Here is a 9,204-nt window from a genome sequence, read left to right as displayed (position 1 = left end):
GTTTGGCTGTCTTTTTCATAAACTTGTCACGTGTGCTGTCTGGGGTGGGCTGTGCATTTAAAGATGAGGAGAGCTGCAGGGACTTTTCCATTGGTTAAAATAGTTGTGCACTTATTATATTAACCCTTGAGGTTAATACAAACACATGCTTGTATAATATGCATATGTTATATACTAACATACTTATGTGCTGTGCTAAGTTGCTTCAGTCATGTGCGACTCTTTGCACCCCTATGGACTATAGCCCTCCAGGCTCCTCTGTCCATGAGATTCTCCAGATAAGATTACTGGAGTGGGTTGGCATTTCCTTGATCTTCCTGACCTAGGGATCGAACCTGAGTCTTTTATGTCTCCTGCATTGGCAGGCAGGTTCCTTACCACTGCAAGTGGGTTTTTTTTACCACTATTTAAGTATATTTATAAATACTATTATTTACTACTCTTTAAACATTTATAAATATCATTAGAATGGGGTTTTAAAAAATGGATATGACTATTATGTAGCAGGAGTCCAGCTCCATTAAGTTAAATTTGGGTAGGTTGGTCTGTTGGAGCACACTGGGGGTCCTCAGTGACTGTGAGTGAGAATCTGTGACCTGCATTTTGCTTATGTACTCTTTCCCATCTCCATGCCAGTATATCTGTGTTAACATAGCTTTGAGGTGAATTCTCCCATCTCCTTATGTTATGTTGTTTTTGTCTGCGTAGATTGGGTACAACGGACACTCTGTTTGAGCTAGGGGTTGGCTTAAAAATATTTACAACCTAAAAGCTGAGAGTTATGTTTCATTCAGTGGAAATTTTTAAGACTTCAGTACCAGGAGGCAGCATCTCAAGTAACCCTGAGAGAACGTCTCTGAGGAGGCAAGAGGAGGAACCAAGTTACATAGAAGTTTTGCAACAAAAAAGCAGGTCGTCTGAACGTGAAAAATTATTGCTAATTAAAGAAAACTAGATATCCCAGCTTAAGGAATTTAGCACGTTTATTTGTATGGGAAGGTACAAGAGTCTGGGCTCACCGAACTTATTCCTTTCATATGCACCTCGCTATCTGGGGCCAGTAGCCTGTGTTTTTCACATCCTGAGCTCCCTTGGGGCTCACCACAGGGAGTGGCTGCAGTCTTGTGGCTGCTCGATGGCAGGTATTCTCCTTCCTGAGTGCCCTGAGGGCTCACCAACTCACCTTGGAGGGCTATGATCACTGATGACTGTGACATCCTTATTTACTGATGTGGCAGGAAATATTCCATCTTCATAGGGATGCTGTCCCTAGGATGCATCCCTTACAGTTGTGCTTTATGAGACAGTTGGTACCCTGGGGAGAATGGCTTCAGGAGGGACCCAGCTCCCCTGCTCAGCATCCCCAGGGACCCACAGCCAACGCCACAGCCTCAGAGGCATCCCAAGGCGATCTTTCAGGCTGCTGTATTGAAACCAGCAGACCATATCAATTCATGCTGATTCTTTTGATACTAGACTTTAGAGCAAGTGATCGTAACTTGTTTTGGTTTCTGGAGAGTAGTCTATCAGGTAATCAATCCCATGTAAGGCAGAAACGCTTTGTACCTCCCACCTTTACTTTTCAAGACTCTGCTCTTCTCTGTTTACCAGGACCTCCTGTGAGCTCGAGTTTGCCTTCCTGTAGGACTAGAGAGCCAGAGCGTGCTCCACTTCACATGTCCACACTCACCGAGAGGTATAAAGGAATTGAATGTTGGCATGCTCTGTAACTGATGAATAATTCATGAGGGCTTTCTGTGCCATAAAATTTCCTCCTGTAAATGAACATTACTTTGAAAGACAATGCTGACTGAAAAATCTGGAAATGTGGCATCATGTTCTTTAATGATCCGCCTTCAACATTTACTGGGAAGGCAAAAGTTGACAAACATCAGAATAATTAAACTGAAAGCTGACAATGGCCCTGGGTGGGCAGGAAGCCAGCAACTTAGTCACAGCTTTTTCTTCCCCAATTCATTCTAAAGTGTAACATCACCTGATGTTTACAAAAGGCCTCTGGATTCTTTGGCACTCTCTGGGCTTTCTTTGAAGATAGAATCTGAATGTTAATGATAACACTGTACATATTTATTAGTATTAACAGAGTACTGATATTTAGAGTTGGAAACTATGATTCGATGGCTTTTCTTAACTGAAACGGGTCTTAGAGATAAAACTAGACTGTCTCAAGATGTCTATATTTCTCTATTTGAATAAATTTGAAACCCTCTGTTTTCCTTGCACTGTAAAAAGGGTAGGTTTTAATTTTGATTTCCAGGAAAGATAAGGAAGGTTTTGGAAAATCTTACATGACAGAGAGATTATAAACAGGATAAGTTTATAGCAGAGTAAGTCATGTCAGATTATATTTTTAGTGGTCACCAGAAAGAAAAAGAAATTTTTCTTTTAAAAGAATTTCATTTTTTCTTTTTTTCCATGTTTCCTGCTCCCCTCCTTTCCATGGTATATTTTTAATGCATTTGGAATCTTTCCACTTGCTACTGGCTGGAATCTATGGAGAGTGTATCCCCAGAACCCTCAACAGTTGACTTGAATCTCAGTCATAATTAAATTGGAAGCTGACAAATTATTCTGAGGCTTAAAAAGAGGCACACATTATGTTCCTAACAAGGAGTTTCACTCCTCTGCTTTGTTTTAAAAGTACTCTCCATACAGAATATTGACAATATTTTTAGTGACTCTTTTAAAATAGAAGGGTGTTTTGAAAGGATAGCTAATAAACATGTTTGACTATGCTTAAATTTGGTATCTTACCTGGTAGCTGGGTTCCGATGCTTTAAAACAACCAGGTTTTCAACTCCTCATCCATCCCTCTGTAATGAGTGCATCACCCTGGCCTCTCCTGGAACGTCTTGAAAGCATTAACTACTTAGAGGACTGTTGATATAAGACTTTGATACAGCGATTTACTATCTTCTGCACTAAAGGATATGCTGAGAGCTAGTGTTTGCATACAATTAACAGTCATTTAGGCATCTGAGCCACCCAGCCTCTCTTTCATATTAAAATCTGACTGCTGACACGTACTTCTCCATCACTAACCTACCTCAAAGGTTGGGGTCAGAGTAAGGATATTAATTCAGAATATCGAGATTTAACAAGACAACTCTAAATATAATGCATTTCCAAAAAGGGGGGGAACACAGTGTGTTGACTGGCACTCCTTTTAGATTCCCTGTGAGACAGTGGAGTGCTGGGCAGGTTTTACTGCGTCAAGTGAAAAAGTGAAAGTGTTAGTCGCTCAGTTGTATTCGACTCTTTGTGACCCCCCTTGGACTGTAACCCACCAGGCTCCTCTGTCCATGATACTCTCCAGGCAAGAATACTGGAGTGGGTAGCCATTCCCTTCTCCAGGGTATCTTCCCAACCCAAGGATTGAACCCCAGGCGTCTGGCATTGCAGGCAGATTCTTTACCATCTGAGCCAACAGGGAAGCCCATTTTCTGCTCTAAGAGGTAATCAATAGCTGCCATAATGAATGAGCTCTGTCAAGGTCATTAGCCAGTGGGTCTATTAGAGCATGACATTGCCAGAGATGTGCCCGAGCAGTAGGAGCAGGCCCAGGAGCTCCGAGTGTTGAGTTTGTATAAAGCTCTCAGTGACAAACAGGGCCCTGAGGATTCCTGTCTGAGTCCCACCTCCCCCGCAGTCACTGTTGACAGGCTCCCTGGGCTTGTGATCACACCTCATACCACAAAGATCTGAGTGGAATAGAATCTCCCCGAGCCTGGTATTACTTTTCTTTATAATACTTTGCAGGGGACCCATACCTCATGTGAGGCATGAATGGAAGTGGCAGAAATACAAGGGGAAGCGGGACACACAGTGCTCCTGGGAAATCTCAGGGTGTTAGCAGAGTGGTGTTATTTAGTGGAGACACATCTCTATGGATTATTTTTATATTGTTTTTTTAATTGTATTTATTCATTTGTATTTTTATTTTTTGGCCATGCCCTGTTGGGATGCGGGATCTTAGTTCTCCACCCAGGGATTGAACCCTTGCCCTCTACATGGGGAGCTTGAAGTCTTGCCACGAGACCACCAGGAAAGTCCCTCCATGGACTATTTTTAAATGGTTTAAATGGTCCCTTTTGTCTGTTTTTCATATATACTGTGTAGTTCAAATGCACATACAGATTCATGGATTTCATTAGTCACTTCACTTTGGAGGCTCCTGGCCTCACCCACGTCTTTACTTACTTTTTTTTTACTTTAAAAGCACTCTTGCCATAACAGTCTGCCTCTAACTGGCAGTTTCATCAGGTAGGATCTGCAGATGTGTCATAGAGCCCTCTCCTGCCTTGGCATTAGAGTGGCCCATTAACCTTCTGTGTGTCATCATTAATTTACTAGGCGTCTTTCAGCAGGTGGCAGGCACTGTGCTAGGTATTGTTCAGAACAAATCTCTGTCATTTAGAATTTGTAGTCTTGGAAGTACCACTGGCAGGTGTGTGCCAAAGATGTGCTGGGCAGCTAACCAGCATGAGAAGTTAGTAAGGACCAGGGCCCGGTGAAGAATATCAGTATTGGAATAGAAAATGTAAGAAGATGTACTTACCTAAGGGATGTAAATTAGTGTAGCCAGAATGAAAAACAGTATGGAGGGCCCTTAAAAAACTAAAAATACCACTACCATATGATCCAGCAATCCCACATCTGGGCATATATTTGGAAATGATGAAAACTCTAATTTGAAAAGATACTGGCACCCCAGTGTGCATAGCACCACTATTTACAGTTGCCAAAACCTGGAAGCAACCTAAGTGTCCATCAATAGATAAATGGATAAAAAAGACAGAGAATGAGATGGTTGGATGGCATCACTGACTCGATGGACTTGAGTTTGAACAAGCTCTGGAAGTTGGTGATGGACAGGGAAGCCTGGTGTACTGCAGTCCATGGAGTCACAAAGAATCAGACACAACTGAGTGACTGACTGATACATACGCACGCACACACACACACACACATACACACATACACACATACACACACAATTAAATATTACTCAGTCATTAAAAAGAATGAAGTTTTGCCATTTGCGGCAATATGAGTGAACTTAGAGATTATCGTGGGCTTCCTAGTTGGTGCAGTGGTGAAAAATCTGCCTGCCGGTATAGGAGATGCAAGAGACACAGGTTCAATCCCTGAGTCTGGAAGATCCCCTGGAGTAGGAAATGGCAACCCACTCCAATATTCTTGCCTGGAAAATTCTACAGAGGAACCTGGTGGGCTACAGTCCATGGGATCACAAAGAGTAGGATGTGACTAAGCATAAACACAAATATTGTCATACTAAGTGAAATAAGTCAGAAAGAAAAAGACAAATACCATATGACATCACTGATATGTGGAATCTAAAAAATGATACAGAATGAATTTATTTACAAAACAAAAACATACTCACAGACATAGAAAACAAACTTATGGTTACCAAAGAGGGAAGCATAGGGAGGGACAAATTAGGAATAGGAGATTAACATATACACACTACCGTATATAAAGTAGATAAACAACAAGGATTTACTGTATAGCAAAGGGAACTATTTTCATTATCTTAACCTATAATTGAAAAAATCTGAAGAAAAATATATTTGTAACTGAGTCACTTTGCTGTACACCTGAAAGTAACACATCTTTATAAATCAAGTATATTTCAATTTTTTAAAAGAGAAGATGTAGTCACCTAAATTGGTTAGGATGATAGCTAGGAAAGCCCCCAAGGGCTCCTTGGGATATAAATGACCCCACTGAGTTCATCAGGGTGCAATCTGACCACAGGTCACCTCTCCCCATGGCTCCAGCATTGGATCAGTATGCCTCTGGTCCTCAGGAATCATCTTTACCCCCCACCCCACCACTGCCAGGGCCCCAAGGATTGGGGATTTATTTTCCTCTTGCTAAAATGACTATTCTTTGGTGAATTTCAGAGTTATTTTTTCCTAATGTAAATATATGATTTGGGACCTGTAGAAGCAAACTGTGTTCCTTCTGGACACAACGTTAAGTTCTTGAACTCTAGAAACAGCGAGATTTTGTTCACATCATGGCTTTGATACCTACTAGCCAAGTAACTGTGAGAAAGTGGCTGCATTTCTCCAAACCTCAGTTTCCGCATCTATAAAATGGAGCTAGTAGGGCAACCTGCTTTATGAGATTGTGAGAGTAAATGAGGATGTTTATAAAACCCAAGGCATGGTGTCTAATTTGCAATAATGAACGGGTTCTAGCATTAGCAATTATGGCACCAACTGAGTAATTCAGCTGCTTCTAAATTATTTTTATTGTTAAATAGAGCTTTGGAATCCATAGGCCTTCATTCTCGTTTGGTTATTTTATTTTTGTGTGTGTGTTTTATTTATTTTAAATTATACAAACCTACAAGTGTAAGCTTTCACTGTCAAAATTTCAAATACTTTATGAAAGACAAACCTAGGCTGTAACTACTATCATCAGTTTTATTTATTCATTTTATTTTCACCAAAATAGTGCATGTTCCTAGTTTTGAAAGTCAAATAGTATCTTCTGTCAAGAATGGGAGACAAAGGAGTAAGAGGCTAGGATTCTGGAGTTTTTCTGGCCTGACTTCCTAATGTGATCAAAACTGATGTTTCTATTAACAGAATGTGGCTCTTTGAGGTGGGATTTTTGACTGTTTTGTTTTTCATCTTTATCGGTGAGGGTCAGTCTCCCGCAGAGAGAAGAAATGGAGGGGGTGTAGAGGTTGACTCTGCCATAAAGACAACATCCCATCTTCCTGTTCACCTCATCTTGTTCATCTCATCCTCATTCTTCATCCTGGCCTTCAGTGGTACTTGGTACCTCGGACACCAGCCTTTCCTGGATTGCCCCGAGAGTTGTCCCCACTCCAGGCTAAGTTTCAGCTTCTCCTCCTTCTTTTCTTATGTCATCCATTCACTTTCCAGCTTCCAAACTGGAAGCTTCCAAACATCTGTCTGCTGACGTTGCTTCTCTCTTGTTCTTTTTGGGGTTCTGTGAAGACACAGAGATAAACACATGTTCACAGAACCATGTTTAGCCAGAAGCTCAAAGTTTCTGTAGATTTTCCCACTCAGTTAATATCTTATACTCTAATTATCTCACATTTCATTCAATCTCCTTCAAGAGAATTATGAGTTCATTGATATTAGAAACTGTGGTTTTTATATCTTTCAGAAATCTCAGTAATGAATATATGGTGTGTGCTCACTAAATTCTTCTTTTAATTGAGATGACATTGATATATAACATTGTATAAGTTTCACATGTACAGTATTATAATTTGACTTCCAAATACACTACAGTATGGTATATATGTGTGTGTGCTCAGTCACGTCCAACTTTTTGCAGCCCCATGGACTGTAGCCTGCCAGGCTCCTCTGTCCATGGAATTTTACAGACTATAATACTAGAGTGGGTTGCCATTCCCTTCTCCAGGGGATCTTCCCAACCCAGGGATCAAACCCACGTCTCTTCCATTTCTAGCATTGACAGGCATATTCTTTGCCACCAGCATCGCCACACCACATCTTTTTTATTCATTTATCTGTTGATGGCCACTTAGGTTGTTTCCATATCTTGACTATTAAAAATAATCCTGGGATAAACATAGGGATGCATATATCATTTTGAATTAATGTTTTTATATTTCTGGAAAATGCCCAGAAGTGGAATAGTTTTGATCATATGATAATTCTATTTTTAATTTTTTGAGAAATATCCATTCTGTTTTCCATAGTGGCTATACCAATTCACATTCCTATCAACAGTGTATGAAGATTTCCTTTTCTCAACAGTCTCTCCAACACTTATTATTTCTTATCTTTTGATAATAGCCCTTCTAATGAGTATAAATCGATGTCTCCTTCTGGTTTTGATTTGCCTTTCCCTGATGATCAGTGATTCATTTTCCTGTTGCCCATTTATACGTCTTCTTTGGAAAAATGTCTATCCAGATCCTCTGTTTATTTTTTAATCCATTTGTTTGTTTTTGTTGTTGAGTTGCATGAGTTCTTTGTAGTCACTAAATTCTGGTTGAGTAGTTGATTGCTTTTCATATTTGGCTAAAAAGGGGCATCATATATATTACCTTTATTAGTGTGGTCCCATGAAAACCATGCCACTAAAAATATTGCAACTTTTTCTTTTTTGGTTTTAAGATTCCAAGGAATAATAAGTACTAGCTGTAAGCATGATTAGACAGGATACTCTTGTATCAATTAGCTATTGTTGCTTGATAAGCCATTCCAAAATTTGGAAACTTAAAGCGGTAATCATCCATCATTTTCCATGAGTCTGCAGGGTTGGCAGGGGGTCAGCTGCTTTCTGCTGAATCAGGGGGCAGTTTGGCAGGCTAACATGTTTGGAGGTAGCTCTGCTCTGTACATTGCTCATCCTCCTCTTGGGACCAGCAGACTATCCCAATCATGCCCTCATCACACTGAAGCAGAACAAAGAGCAAATAGAGACATGCTTGACCTCTTTGAACCTAAGCTCGGAACCAGCACGTGGTCACTTTTGTCCTCTTTATTCTGTAGGCCAGAGCAAGTTACATGGTCAAAGTGGGAGGGCACTGCAAAATAACACGGCAAAAGGCTTGATACAAGGGAGGAAGATAAACTAGGGCCCCTGAGGCAACCTATCTGGCCTTCTAGACAGTAGCAGCAGCCCCAGCATGAATGGACACTTATTGAGACTCACAGAAATAAAAGTCTTATTATGTCCAGCTAACCTTGCCAGGCTTTCATTTGGATTTAAGAAAAGAGAATTCTAACCCTCAAGGACTTTACTAAGCCATACTTGAGAAAATGATCTACAGATGAAATTAATGAATGAAGTGGTTATAGAGCAAAAAGCTAAGCAATAGATTTTTAACAGTTTGTATGTGACTAGCCTAAAGCAAGGAGAAGGCAATGGCACCTCACTCCAGTACTCTTGCCTGGAGAATCCCAGGGACGGTGGAGCCTCATGGGCTGCCGTCTATGGGGTCGCACAGAGTCGGACACAACTGAAGCGACTTAGCAGCAGCAGCAGCAGCAGCCTAAAGCAAACTTTTGCTGTGGAGGACAAGATAGTAAATATTTTAGCTTTTGTCAGCTGAGTCTCTGTTGCAGCTATTCAGCTATAGTTACAGCACAGAAGTAGCTATAGACAATTCGCAAATGGATAGACATGACTGTGTCC

The 9,204-nt window shown here is 40.7% G+C and overlaps 1 protein-coding gene across 6 annotated transcripts in view; it reads left to right on the top strand.

Annotated features, from left to right (window-relative positions):
- Positions 1-9,204, top strand: part of ABLIM1 (actin binding LIM protein 1) — a 329,208-nt gene that overhangs the window by 90,778 nt on the left and 229,226 nt on the right. The gene's annotated exons all lie outside the window — the stretch shown is intronic.

This window comes from Bos taurus, chromosome 26, assembly GCF_002263795.3.
Source record: "Bos taurus isolate L1 Dominette 01449 registration number 42190680 breed Hereford chromosome 26, ARS-UCD2.0, whole genome shotgun sequence".
In the NCBI taxonomy this organism is placed as follows: Eukaryota; Metazoa; Chordata; class Mammalia; order Artiodactyla; family Bovidae; genus Bos; species Bos taurus.
The sequence above is the reverse complement of the archived record's forward strand: the minus strand, read 5'-3'. Positions and strand labels throughout refer to the sequence as shown.